This window comes from Pongo pygmaeus, chromosome X (assembly GCF_028885625.2).
Source record: "Pongo pygmaeus isolate AG05252 chromosome X, NHGRI_mPonPyg2-v2.0_pri, whole genome shotgun sequence".
Classification (NCBI taxonomy): domain Eukaryota; kingdom Metazoa; phylum Chordata; class Mammalia; order Primates; family Hominidae; genus Pongo; species Pongo pygmaeus.
This window is the reverse complement of record NC_072396.2, coordinates 25759672-25775281: the sequence shown is the minus strand read 5'-3', so window position 1 is coordinate 25775281 and position 15610 is coordinate 25759672.

Genomic DNA, 15610 nt, shown 5'->3' with positions numbered 1-15610 from the left:
ATAATTCTATTTGGGGAAAAAAATTATCCATTTTGCGTAGAAATGCTAGCAGGCTATTCCACAAAATTTAACAGTGATTATCCCTGGGTTCAGAAAATGTGGTAATCTCTAGTTTCTTCTTTTATTCCTCTTTCTTTGTTTCTTTCCTTCTTCTTTCTTTCCTTCCTTCCTTCTTTTTGCTTTGCTTATCTTCAATTCCACCAATAATAGCTATGTATTATCTGTGTAAAGAGAAAGGCTATTTTGAAATATTATCTAAACATGATTTTTGTGATGCTGCTGTTTTATAATTCTAGGTATTATTTAATTTCTTTATCTTTGTGCTTATACCCTTAAATATTAAATACTGATGGTATGAGCTTCCTAGGGCTGCCATACCATATTACCACAAACTGGGTGACTTAAAACAAGAGATATTTATCGTCTCACAGTTCTGGAGGCAAGAAGTCCAAAATCAGGGTGTCAGCAAGACTATGCTCTCTCAAATGCTCTAAGGGAGAATCTATTCCATGTCTTTCTCTGAGCTTCTGATGTCATCAGTAGTCCTTGGCATTCCTTGACTTGGAGCAGCAAAACTCCAGTCTCTGCCTCTATTATCACATGGCACTCTTCCTCTATGTCTTTACATTGTCTTCTTATAAGTATGCTGATTATACTGGAGTGAGGACTCACTCTACTCCAGCATGACCTCATCTTAACTAATTACATCAGCAATGACCCTATTTCCAAATGAAGTCACGTTCTGAGCTACTGGAAATTAGGATTTCAACATATCTTTTTGAGGGACACAATTCAACACAAAATACTGATCAAAGAGGTTTGTTCTTCATTTTTTTAAATTTTTTAATTTTGTGGGTATATAGTAGGTATATACGGGGTACATGAGATATTTTGATACAGGCATGCAATGTGTAATAATCACATTATGGAAAATAGGGTATCAATTTCCCTCAAGCATTTACCCTTTGTGTTACAAACAATCCAATTATATTCTTGTAGTTATTTTTAAATATACAATTACATTATTTTGACTATAGTTGCTGTGCTGGGCTATCAAATACTAGGCAGTATTCATTCTTTCTAAATATTTTTTGTACCCTTTCACCATCCCTACCTTCCCCCCAACCCCCACTACCCTTTCCAGCCTCTGGTAACCATTCTTCTACTTTCTATCTCCATGTGTTCAACTGTTTTGATTTTTAGATCCCACAAATAAGTGAGAACATGTGGTTTGTCTTTCTGTGCATGACTTATTTCACTTAACATAACGACCCTCAATTCCATCCATGTTTTTGCAAATGACAGGATCTCAATGTTTTTTATGGCTGAATACTGATCCACTGCATATATGTACCACATTTTCTTCAATCATTAATTTGCTGATGGTTGTTTCCAAATCTTGGCTATTGTGAATAGTGCTGCAACAAACATGGGAGTGCAGATATCGCTTTGATATACTGATTTCCCTTCTTTTGGGTATATACCCAGCAGTGGGGTTGCTGGATCATATGGTAGCTCTATTTCTAGCTTTTTGAGGAACCTCCAAACTGTTCTCCATAGTGATTGTACCAATTTACATTCCCACCAACAGCGAACCAGGATTCCCCTTTTCTCCACCTCCTCTCCAGCATTTGTTATTGTCCGTCTTTTGGATATAAGGCATTTTAACTGGGGTGGGATGGTATCTCATTGTAGTTTCAATTTGCATTTCTTTGATGATCAATGATGAGCACCTTTTCATATGTCTCTTTGCCATTTGTATGTCTTCTTCTGAGAAATGTCTAGATCTTTTCCCCATTTTTAGATCGGATTATTAGGGTTTTTTCTTTTTTTTTAAGATGAAAAGCTTTTTCATTTACATACAAATAAAAAAGGCCTGCATCTGTGTCATTTATGACAAAAGCATAACATCCCTAATATAAAGAGCCATTATAAACCAACAAGACGACCTTAAAGTAAAATGGGCAAAAACTAAGAATGAAGAATTTGGTCACAGAAAAGAAGTACATATGACTGGCACTAAATGAAGCAAATTAAAACAATAATTAGAAATGATTTTTCACCTATTGGGTTGCCAAAGATTTATAAGCCTGCTAATATTAATTGTTGCTGAGGTTGGCAGGAAACAGAGACACTCTCATACACTGTCTGTGGGAGTATAAATAGTTAGAAACATTTAGAAGGACAACTCGGCAGCATCTATCAAGATTTTAAAGCTATGTACCTTTGTTCCCACAATTCCACTTTGAAGAGTTTGTCCCACATTTACTTAAGTAACTGAAGATTTCCGAAATGTGTGCTTTATGTGGCATTCTTGAAACAGAAAACACATACACACACACACACATCCTAAATGCTCCATCAATATGAACTAGTTAAATGCATTTGAGTACATACAAATAATGGAATAGTATTTAAAATATCCATATATATCAATATGGATAGATATCCAATGGTTTTTTTCTTATAGAGTTGCTTAAGGTCTTTATATATTCTGGTTATTAATCCCTTGGCAGATGGGTAGTTTGCAAATATTTTCTCCCATTCTGTGGGTTGTCTCTTCACTTTGTTGATTGTATCCTTTGCTGTGCAGAAGCTTTTTAATTTGATGTGATCCCATTTGTCCATTTTTGCTTTGGTTGCTTGTGCTTATAAGTTATTGCCCAAGAAATTTTTGCCCAGATCAATGTCCTGGAGATTTTCCTCAGTGTTTCCTTGTAGGAGATTCATATTTTGGGGTCTTAGATTTAAGTCTTTAATTCACTTTGATTTGATTTTTTTATATGGTGAGAGATAGGGGTCTAGTTCCATTCTTTTGCATATGGATATCCAGTTTTCCCAGCACCATTTATTGAAGAGAATGTCTTTCTCCAGTGTATGTTCTTGGCACCTTTGTCAAAAATAAGTTCACTGTAGGTGTGTGGATTTGTTTCTGGGTCTCTATTCTGTTCCATTTATTTATGTGTCTGTTTTATGCCAGTGCCATGCTTTTTGGGTTACTAGAGCTCTATAGTATAATTTGAAGTCAGTTAATGTGATTCCTCAAGTTTCATTCTTTTTGCTTAGGATGGCTTTGGCTATTCTGGGTCTTTTGTAGTCCACATAAATTTTAGGCTTGTTTTGACTATTTCTGTGAAGAATGTCACTGGTACTTTGATAGGGATTATATTGAATCTGTATATTACTTTGGGTAGTATGGACATTTTAACAATATTGATTCTTCCAGCCCATGAACATGCAATATTTTTTCCTTTTTTTGGGCGGGGATGTCCTCTTCAATTTCTTTCATCAATGTTGTCGAGAACTTTCACTACTTTAGTTAATGCCTACTTTTTCATTTCTTTTATTTTTCAGATTTTTCACAGTTGACATATAGAAATGCTAGTGATTTTTGTATGGTACCTAAAGTGCAAGACAAAGTCCTCTACTTTTCTCCCTCTGCTTTTCTCAAACAGAAGGAGTCTTTCACCATAGTCATCATACCTGGGAATGTATGGGGTCACGCCTGTAGTCAGCACATCTCAGACCCCAAGGCCCATGGTGTACTACCTGGGTATCACTGCTGGTTATTCATGTCCCAAGAGCTCTTTAGTCACAGGTGACGAATCCTGCCAGGACCAGGTCCTTCTCTTCATGGCAATAGGTTTCCTAGCAGGGTTTATCTAGATATGTAGTATGAGAGCTGGGGCCCGGGATGGGGGCCTCATGACTGTCCAGTGCCCTATTCTATTGTGGTATCCAAGATGCAAAACAAAGACCTCTTTACTCTTCACTCTCCTCCCCTTAAACAGAAGGAAGGAGACACTTTTTGCTGTGAGCCACACACTGCTGGGGGTGGGGAAGGGATGATACAAGGACTCCTTTAGCCTTTCTAGGTCACGTGCCACCCTAGTCCTCTGGCTCTGAGCCCAGCCCAGCATTAAGAGTTGCCTAGGAATTTCAGGCCTTGTGTTACAGACTGCCTTTCAAGTTTACCCAGGACCCCAGGGGACTTTGGTCTGCAGTGGCGAGGCTTGCTGAGAAACTCAAGCCCAAACGATGGAATGGGCAATTCCCCTCTGGCTAGGCCTAATCCAAATGTTCCTTCCATGTGTGGACACTGGCTGAGCAGCATTGCTTTGTTCTCCGCTATGACAGGGCAGCACTGGGTACAATGTGATGTCCCCCAGTCACAGTGGTCTCTCCTTCAAGTGCACAGACTCCTCTCTCTCGGTGCCACACAGTTGCTGCAGGTGAGGGATTGGGGGTACACCGGTGACTCAAGACTGTCTCCCTGACCCTCCTCAATGCCTCTTTCAATGATAGGAATTTAAAATGAGCTACTGTGATTGCTCACCTGATTTTTGGTCCTTGTGATGGTGCTTTTCTATATGTAGATGGCTATTAAAACTTGGTGTTCCTGCAGGGGTATGAACTGTTCCTGCAGGCTTCTATTCCGCTATCTTGCTCTGCCCTCCTGTCCTTCATTTTAATTTTAAAGCCTACACATATTAAATAAATTATGCTATTAGTTCTTTATAGGTCTTTTTTTCAAAAATTGGTATAGTAAATGTAATACCACTTGAATAAATTTAAATTTCTTAGAATATTATTCCAGAAGTGTTGCTGTAACAGTATAATTCATCATTTCTATATAATACATTAGAAAATTATCATCTATACAGAATGAGTTTGAAAACTAAAAATGCCATGTATTTGAACCATTTATCAATGCCCTGCCAGGAACAGACACAGCTCTTCTCTCACTTGGAAGACTGAACATTTCATAATGTAACTCCTTGTGAATTTGAAATAGATTAACAAAATATTTTTCTTCTTTTACCAAGATTAGAATTTGTTGTTCAAATTCACACTAAAGGATCACAGGAAATAAGACACATTTTTCTCTTATGTTATAGTCTACTCAGAAACAGTTTCTTGCAAAGAAAAAGGATAGAACCACAACTCTTAAGTAATCAAGATGAGCTCTTGAAGAACAAAAAGCTACTGAAGACTAAAAAGCAGTGGATCTACCATACTGTGAACAACTCCCAAGTATATTCGAGCAATCTTTTGAAAAAGTAGCTTCTCATGTACAGCTGATGATGATCACTCTCTGAAAAAGTGAAACCCATATTAAAGAGACACCATTTGAAAAAGCATACAAAACCAGAATTTTTACAAATCATAGTATTGTTTCAAAAAATAAAGTTACCGTTCCCTTTACCCCAAAGAGAAAGTTATCTCATGATCACCATGGCGACTTGCAAATGATAATGCCAACTTATTGAGAAGTTCAATTATATAGTAGGTCTACCTGGTAAGACTTCAACTTGTTGGATTATTTCAGTGAGAAATATAATAACTAAAGGCTTAAGTACTCTGCAATAATAGCGTATCACTTAGCCACTGTCACAATATGCTACATAACAAACACCTGCGCAAATCTCAATGGCATTCAACAATAAGCACATATTTCTTGCTCATGCGTCTATAGGGCAACTGTATTTTACTAATACGGACTGAGTTCAGATGTGCTTGACTCAAGGCTATGAATTAGGTCCACGTCTGCTCCACATGTCCCTCCTTCCTTCTTGGAAAGGAGCTATCCAAAACATATTCTTCTCATGGTGAAAGGCAGGAGTTCAAGGGAGCCAAGTTAATTATACAAGCACATTTCAAATCTTTGCTTGCATCACATCCACTAACATCTGTAGAGGAGGGCAAATAACTTTTATTTTACCCTCTCATGTTTAGTGGCTGGAGCCTGCCAATTAAACTGACAATATACAGATTAAGAACAAAAGAGGAATACAAGTTGTATTAATATGTTTAATTTTAGGTGCACAGAGACTTCACAGAAAAGAAGTGATAACCCAAATAAGTGGTTAGACTTGGCAGCCTATATACCGTTATAACAAACGGCAAAAAGAATTATAGAGAAGTGATTAGACAAAAGAAAGAGGGTTTGGACTTCTCGGGTCAATAAATTGTGGGAATAAATTATGGGATCCTAGTGGAAGAAAAGGGTTAATCAGCTAGGTTTGTTTGTGCAGACTCATTTCAGTGTCAGCTCCCCAGTGACAAGGGTCACTCTCCTCATCCTGGTGCAGGAGACGGAGGGAAATTTATGCCACCTTCACAAAGGAAATTTTTGCCCTGATTTTAGGCAGCTAAAGGGAGGACAGATAATTTTTCCTGTATTTGTTGATTCTCAATTGTCTCCTGGCTCCAAATAATCCTTATGCTAAAGTGGCATATTTTACGGTGGCATATTCTGGACCCCTTCATATCCCATTCACTTAAACAAGTCATAGAGCCAAGCCCAAAGTAAAGCAGATAATAATTCTGTCTCCCATAAGGCCATAGCAAAGAGATTTAAGAATTAAAACCAATGATTCAATCTGCCACAAAGAGCATAGGAATTTCATAGTCATAAAAATATATATACTCTTTTTGGAATATATGGAATAAAGACCTACCCCTTAAAAGCATTCTGTCCCTCAGGAAGCCAAAAGATCAGAATAACCTATACCATTCTTAAAGATTATTTTGTTTGGTGCTATAAATGTTAGCATCCCTAAAAATTCAATAAAGATTACCTCTATTATTTGCTTTGTATTTTTATTTACATATTTAGAAATTCTGTTGGTCCAGAATAGAAAGCCCAGAAATAAGGCTGCGCATCTATGACCATCTGATCTTCAACAAAGCTGACCAAAAAAATGGGGAAAAGACTCCCTATTCAATAAATGGTGCTGGGATAACTGGCTAGCCATATGCAGAAGATTGAAGCTGGACCTCTTCCTTACACCATACACAAAAATCAACTCAAGATGGATTAAAAACTTAAATGTAAAACCCAAAACTACAAAAATCCTGGAAGACAATCCAGGCAATACCATCCTGGACAGAGGAATGGGCAAAGATTTTCATGACAAACATACCAAAAGCGATCACAACAAAAGCAAAAATTGGCAATGGGATCTAATTAAACTTAAGAGCTTCTGCACAACAAAAGAAACTATCCATAGAGTAAACAGACAACCTACAGAATAGGAGAAAATATCTGCAAACTACGCATCTGACCAAGGTCTAATATACAGCATCTATAAGGAACTTAAATAAATTTACAAAGGAAAAACAAACAACCCCATTAAAAAGTGGTCAAAGGACACGGACAAACACTTCTCAAAAGAAGACATATATGTGACCAACAAGCACACAGAAAAAGCTTAACGTCACTGATCATTAAAGAAATGCAAATCAAAACCACAATGAGATACCATCTCACTCCAGTCAGAATGGCTACTATTAAAAAGCCAAAAAAATCACAGATGCTGGTGAGGTTGCAGAGAAAAGGGAACACGTACACATTGTTGGTAAGAGTGCAAATTAGTTCAGCCATTGTGGAAAGCAGAATGGTGATTCCTCAAAGAGCTAAAAGCAGAAGTACCATTCAACCCAGCAATCCCATTACTGGGTATATACCCAAAGGAATATAAATCATTCTACCATAAAGACACATGCATGCGAATGTTCACTGCAGCACTATTCACAATAGCAAAGACATAGAAAAAACCTAAATGCCCATCAATGACAGACTGGATAAAGAAAATGTGATACATATACACCGGGGAATACTATGCAGCCTTAAAAAGAACATGCAGCCATAAAATGGAATATGCAGCCATAAAAAAGAACGAGATCATGTCTTTTGCAGGAATATGGATGGAGCTGGAGGGTATTATCCTTAGCAAACTAATACAGGAACAGAAAACCAAATACTGCACGTTGTCATTTATAAGTGGGAGCTAAATGATAAGAACTTATGAACACAAAGAAGGAAATAAGAGACACTGGGGTCTACTTGAGGGGGAGGATGGGAGGAAGAAGAGAAGCAGAAAAGATAACTATCAGGTACTGCGCTTAATACCTGGGAGATGAAATAATATGTACAACAAACCCCCATGACGTGTTTATCTATGTGACAAACCTTCACATATACCCTCAAACCTAAAATAAAAGTTTAAAAAAGAGAAATTCTGTTGGTCCAAAAAGTATTTAATGATCTTTCTAAAGTTATCTGGCTGACACACTCTTACTGTTCATATGATCTGTGAATATCCCTATTTAAATCTTCAAAAGATCTTAATAGGTTTGTATAAAAATTAATCATTTTTACATTCATCCGTAATTATTATAGCACCTTAGTCTTACAATGCCAAATACACACTTAAACTTCAACTGATGATATAATTTAAATATATCAATATATCTGTTATAGGTTGAATTAGACCCCCTAAAAAATATATTAAGATCCTAACCCCCAAGACCTATCAATATGAGCATATTTGGAAATGCAGTCTTTCCATATGATCATGTTAAGATGAGGCCATTAGGGTAAGTCCTAATTCAATACAATTGGAATTCTCATAAAAAGGGAAAATTTGTACACAAGGACAGACACCTACAGAGGGACAAGGAATGCATGATGCTACTGGAAGCTAGGAGTGAAGCTAGGAATTGGACAGATTATTTCCTCATAGCTCTCAAGAGAAACTAACCCTAAAAATACCTTGATTTTGAACTTCTAGACCCCAGAACTGTGAGACAATAGATTTCTGTTGTCTGAGCCACCAGTATGAGATACTTTGTTACAGCAGCCTCAGGGCTCCAACACAATATTAAATATAAGAAGCTTTTATACTCTAAGTCACCTGGAACACTATATATTAACAAGTCCAAATGGTATGACTTTTTTATTTTATTGATGTTATTTATGTTCATTCTATTTAATGATAACCTATATGATCACATGACCAGTGGTCTCACATAAGTTCAGGGGTGCCAGAAATGACACTGAAGTGGCTATTTGGATTTCAAAATGCCAATGACAAAGCCAATTTGGAACAAGTAGTGAAGCAAAAGCTAAATGCTCGTACATCCCTATTTACCACCATCTAATACACTACATAGTTTTACTTTGTGTATAATCTGTCTTCCTGCTATTCCTACTAGAATGTAAGCACCATGGTCCTGCCTCAGCTTCCTGAGTAGCTGGGTTTACAAGCGCCAGGAGGGCAGGAATTTTTTTTTTTTTTTTGGCTGTTTTGCTCACCACTGTATTCCCAGTGCCAGAACTATGCCTGGTACAATAGGTATTTGTGATGGTTAATATTATTCGTCAACTTGACTGGATTGAGAGATGCATAGATGGCTGGTGAAGTGTAGTTCTGGGTGTGTCTGTGAGGGTGTTGCCAGAGGAGATTGACACTTGAGTCAGTGGACTGGGTGAGGAAGACCCACTCTCAATGTCAGGGGCTACCATTCAATCAGCTGCCAGTGTGGCTAGAAGAAAGCAAGAAGAAGGGATAAGCAGTTTCCTGAGTCCTCTCGCTCTCTCTCTTCCCATGCCTTTCCTGACACTTGGCTTCCACTCTTCCTGTCCTTGGACATCAGACTCCAAGTTCTTTGGCCTTTGGACTCTGGGACTTGCACCAGCAGCCTCCCAGGGGCTCTCGGGCCTTCAGCCTCAGACTAAGGACGGCACTGTCAGCCTCCCTGGTTTTGAAGCTTGCAGACTTGGACAGAGCCATGCTGCCAGCTTCTCTCTTTCCCCTGCTTGCAGACAGCCTATCATCGGACTTCACCTTGTAATCATGTGAGCCAATTCTCCCTAATAAACTCCCTTTTCTTTTCTTTTTTATTTTATTCTTATTATACTTTAAGTTTTAGGGTACATGTGCACAATGTGCAGGTTAGTTACACATGTATACATGTGCCATGCTGGTGTGCCACACCCATTAACTCGTCATTTAGCATTAGGTATATCTCCTAATGCTATCCCTCCCACCTCCCCCCACCCCACAACAGTCCCCAGACTGTGATGTTCCCCTTCCTGTGTCCACGTGTTCTCAATGTTCAATTCCCACCTATGAGTGAGAACATGCGGTGATAAACTCCCTTTTCTATATATGCTATTGGTTCTGTCCCTCTGAAGAACCCTGACTTAATACAGTATTTAATAATTATTTGTTCAAAGAATCAAATAAATCTCCAAGCAAGAGTCTAATAATTGAAAATCCTCTTAATCATGCTGTAGCTATTTTTTTGTCATGTCTTCATTTCTTCCCTTGATATACATGGACATAGTTTTTGTCCTTTTCCGAGGAAACAGGGAAACCCTATAACAAAAATACACACTCATTTGCCAATTCCCCAACCATAAACTGCAGAACTAGGTCCACCATATGGAAACTCCCAAGAGAATCAATTATTTCAATACTGTTCTCAGCCTGCAATATTCCTGGATGAGAAATTCTTTCAGATGGGCAGCAAGAGCTACAAGGTAGAGTTGGAAGTGCACAGGCCTTGAAGCCAGACTGAACTTGGTTAGGAACTCACTAATAGCACTAAAAATCTCTGAGTCACAGGTTCCTCCCATAAGATGAGGGGAATAATGCTTCCTTCGTAAGTTGTTGTACTGTTAAACAGGATGTATATAAAGCCCTTACCATTATGTCTGGTAAGATGAAAAATCCAGGCACGAATCTAAGGAGTGATGCTATTATAGCCAGTTGAAGGGAAGTCAGTTCTGTCAAGTTAAAATATATACCATCAATGAATTCCTGAAAGTTTACTGTGTGATTTCTGGCTTTACCCTAAAACTGTTGTAAGCAAAATCTTTGTAGTCTTCACAGTGAAGGCTATTTGCCTCAGAGGTTGGAGGGGGATTAGGGTTTTCTTCCTGCAGTTTCTAGAGACTGCCTAGAGATAGCTCTATGTTGAATGGTGACATTAGCTGAAGCAGCATTTAGCAGTTCAACACATGGTTGAGTAAAGCCTGGGGAAGAATTAGATGATAGCATTTCAAGGGGAAATTGCCAATGGACAAAAATAGCAAGGAGGCAGGGCAACCTAGGGTTTAGCAGTAGAATTTTTAAAGAGGCAAAGCCACACAGTCCTGTTCTTTTCAACAAGTATTCTCCTGAGAGCCAGCTCTTTACCTCCAATCAGTGCTGTAACAGCTAAAGGTTTTAGCTTTTGAAAGCTAAAGCAATTGCTATGAACAAGGCTGAACTAACTAACATTTAATGCTGCACTTGTCAATTCTTCCCCTCGGACTCTATGGTGCAAACCCTACCTAATGCCAGAACCAGGGATTACACAAAGCTACATTTGTAGATGTGGTATTTACTACCATAAGAGGCTCCAAGAGGAAAAAGATCTATAAACTACAGCTCCCACTTTTGCCACCATGAAAATGAATTCCATAAACTAACAATAACTTGATTATCCGATCTGAGGATGATCCAAGCATCCCCACTGCTCACTTTTGGCCCTTTAATAGTTTTGCAAGGCTTCACAGAGGTTATGCATTAGCCAAAAAATATGAAATTTGAATGAATACATTCTGCTATTTATTAGCGGCTCCAAAGAGGTTTTTAACAGGGGTCATTTCTTGAGTTCTTCTTTGCTCCATTTATTAATGGAGACATGACTGTTATCACCAAAAGTCAGATGCAGCAATTTTACATTTGACTTCCCCTTGACCCTTAGCTTTTGGAAATGGTTTTAGGGCCAAGCATTAAAGTATGAGCTATCACCAGCAAGATAAAATTATTAAGTATCTTAAGACAAGTGACTTTTGTATTCTTTCCCTCTAGTACCTCATTAAAAGAAATAGCCTATGAAAAGTCTCTAGCATTGGCATGGCACCTAGCAAGTACTAAATGAGTATTAGTTTACATTCCCAAGTGCATTTTGTGTTTCCCTCCCCAAACCTATCATCTCATTTTGTTCTCCACATCTATCTCTTCCAATAACTGTCCTTATTGCTAGAACATCTAGAAGAGCCTACTACTAGGACCACTACTTTCTCATTCCCAATCCTACTGAAACTTACCTGGCTTATATACCACTTACTGAGAGCAGGGTCTTTGCTTTCTGAAGTACCACCAAGTTAATCTGATCAATTGTATTACGGTTATCCAGAGAAACAGTACCAACAGTATATATACAGGTGTCCCTCAGTATCTGCAAGGGATTAGTTCCAAAACCCCCTCCACCCCCTACAGATACCAAAATCCACAAATGTTCAAGTCCCTTATATCAGATGCCATGGTATTTGCATATAATCTAAGCACATCCTCCCGTACACTTTAAACCATCTCTGGGTTAAGTATAACACCTAATACAATGTAAACGCTATCTAAATGGTTCTTATACTGTTTTAAAATTTGTATTTTTTATTGTTGTATTGCTATTTTTATTGTTTTTCTGCAAATATTTTTGACCCACAATTGGTTGAAAACATGAATGTGGAATCTTCGGATATGGAGGGTCAACTGTATAAATATATAAGAGAAGATTTATTATGGGAATTGGCCCTGCAATTATGGAAGCCGAGATGTTCCATGATATGCCATCTGCAAGCTGAAGACACAGAAAAGCTAGTGGTGTATATTGGTCCATTCTCACATTGCTATAAAGAAATACCTGAGACTGGGTAATTTATAAAGAAAAAACGTTTAATTCACTCATGGTTCCACAAGCTGCACAGGAAGCATGATGCTGGCATTTACTTGGCTTTGGGGGAGGCCTCTGGAAACTTACAATCTTGTCAGAAGGTGAAGGGAGACTTCACTTCACAAGGCTAGAGCAGAAGGAAGAGGTGCCACACACTTTCAAATGACCAGATCTCAGGAGATATCACTCACTATCATGAGAACAACACCAAGGGGGAAATCTGCCCCCATGATCCAATCACCTCCCACCAGGGCCCACCTCCAACACAGGGCATTACAATTCAACATGAGATTTGGGTGAGTACACAGATCCTAACCATATCATGGTGTAATTCAATCCAAGTCTGAAGACCTGAGAACCAGGGGACTCCCAGTCTGAGGCTGAAGGCCTGAGAACCAGGAGCTCTACTGTCCAAAGTCAGGAAAATATGGATGTTCCAGCTCACAAAGAGAGATAATTTGACTTTTCTCTGTCTTTTTCATTTATCTGAGCCCTCAGTGGCCTGGATGATGCTACCCACCTTGTTGAGGATGGATCTTCTTTAATTAGTCTGCTGATTCAAATGCTAATCTCTTCCAGAAACACCCTCACAGACACACACAGAAATCATGTTTTACCAGCTGTCCAGGCATCCCTTAGCCCAGTCACATTGACACATTAAAATTACCCATCATGTACATTATTTGTATTAAGATGAAAATAGTGAAACCCTAGAAGCAGGCAGAGAGGGTGTTAGTACCTCTTAATGAGAGATTACATGCCTAGTAGGTAAGAGTTTCTTTGAATATGGGGAAAGGAGAACTGAAAAGAACTTGGGTTAACTGAACTCACCAAGGGTTAAAGAATTACGTATAATAAAGTCTTAGAAATTAAATATATATTCCTTAGTATAATCACCAATACTTTATACTCAAAGAGAACATAAATATCAAAGTAGGACTTCATGTTTTCAGTAATGGTGTATAAGGTTATTCAGACAAAACTATCCTTTGAAAACAGAAATTAAAACCCTGGATAAAATTGTTTTAATCACCTTAAATGAATCAAAATAGCTAAACTCGAAGACTGAATTTTAGGTGAAAGATCCAGAGAGATAAGAGTACTGCTAGGCCAGGCGCAGTGGCTCACGCCTGTAAACCCAGCACTTTGGGAGGCCAAAGCACGCAGATCACTTGAGGTCAGGAGTTTGGGACAAGCCTGGCCAACAAGGGGACACCCTGTTTCTACTGAAAATAGAAAAATTAGCCAGGCGTGGTGGTGCACACTTGTAGTTCCAGCTACTCAGGAGGCTGAGGTAGGAGAATCGCATGAACCTGGGAGGTAGAGGTTGCAGTGAGCCGAGATCGCGCCACTGCACTCTAGCCTGGGGAACAGAGCAAAACTCCCTCTCAAAAAAACAAACAAAAAAAAAACACAAAAAAAGAGTACTAATAGAGCACTGAAGCCACTTATGCCCAGAAGGCATTTGCTTATACCACACTTGGACATGGATAGAGAGGAGATAAAAATCAAGGCCCATGGTCAACCAAGAGTGAGAAGCTTTACAGTACAGTCTCCACATATTAAGTTATGATCACAAAAGGTTACACACTCAGATCTAAAATCAACCCCTGGCTCCCAAGACTGGGAGGAGAAAGGGGGGAGAAGGAGGAAGAGAAGAAAAAAGGAAGGGAGGGAAGAAAAGAGGAGAAGGAAGGAAGGGAGAGATGGAGGGGAGGGAAGGGAAGAAAAGGAAAGAAGGAAGAAAGAGAAAGCCATTCAGCCAAAGGGAAAAATAGAATCCAGAGGAAATAAAGACAATGCAAAGAACAGAAGAAAATCTCAAACAGATGTAATTAACATCCTCAGAGAGATAAGAGAAGCTATATAACCACAAAAAAAAGAAGAGAATGGCATTTTAAAAGAACACCCAGAAAGAATAAACCTCTGAGAAATTAAAATTGCATATCTACAGTTTTGGAAGTCAAATGGTTTAGAAGATAAAGTAAGGAAAATCTCCCCAGAAAGTAGAACTTACAAAGAGATGGAAAATAGGAGAGAAAACACCGAGAAACCTAAGAGGATCAATCCAGAAGACCCAATATCCAATCAACTGTGATTTCAGAAAAAGAGAACAAAATTAGAGGAGGAGAAATTATCAAAGTACTCATATAAGCAATCATCCCAGAAAGGACACATAAGTCTCTAGAATAAAAGAGGCCTCCAAGAATTCAGTACAACAATTTTTGAAAAGACACATACTAAGGGTTATTATATAAAAATTCAGAACAACAGGGAAAAGACAAGATTCTAACAGGATTAGAGTAGCATAATATTTCTTTTTTTTTTTTTTTTTTTTGAGACGGAGTCTTGCTCTGTCACCAGGCTGGAGTGCAGTGGTGCAATCTTGGCTCACTGCAACCTCCGCCTCCCGGGTTCAAGCAATTCTCCTGCCTCAGCCTCCCGAGTAGCTGGGACTACAGGCGCACACCACCACGCCCGGCTAATTTTTGTGTTTTTAATAGTGACGGGGTTTCACTATGTTGGCCAGGATGGTCTCGATATCTTGACCTTGTGATCTGCCTGCCTCGGCCTCCCAAAATGCTGGGATTATAGGCGTGAGCCACCACGCCTGGCCCAGAATAGCATACTATTTCTTAACAGGGGATTCTAGAAGACAATGGAGCGATGCCTTCACAATTAGGAAAAATGACTTCTAAAGTAGAATTCTAAACCCAGACAAATTAAAAATTAAGTGTGTGCTTAGAATTGTAGATATTTTCAGACATTTATCTCTCATGAATCCTTTCTTAGGAAGTTACAGGGGGAAAAATGTGTTCTAACAAAAAAGGGATTAAACTAAGAAAATGGCATGGGATCCATGAAACAAAAGCTGCAACACAGGGACATAGCAAAGGAAGACTCAAGAGGACAATTGTGCCTGCCAGTGGCCTAAAATTTCATCAGCTAGAAGAGGATGGAGGCCTCCAAGAATGAGATCCCCAGGAGAAAAAATTCAATAGTTTAGTTTTTCATTTGGAATACAATTTTGATAGGTATATAACAGATCCGATGGAGCATGCAGAAAAAAATTATGTTTAAAGATAAGGTAATAAAAATG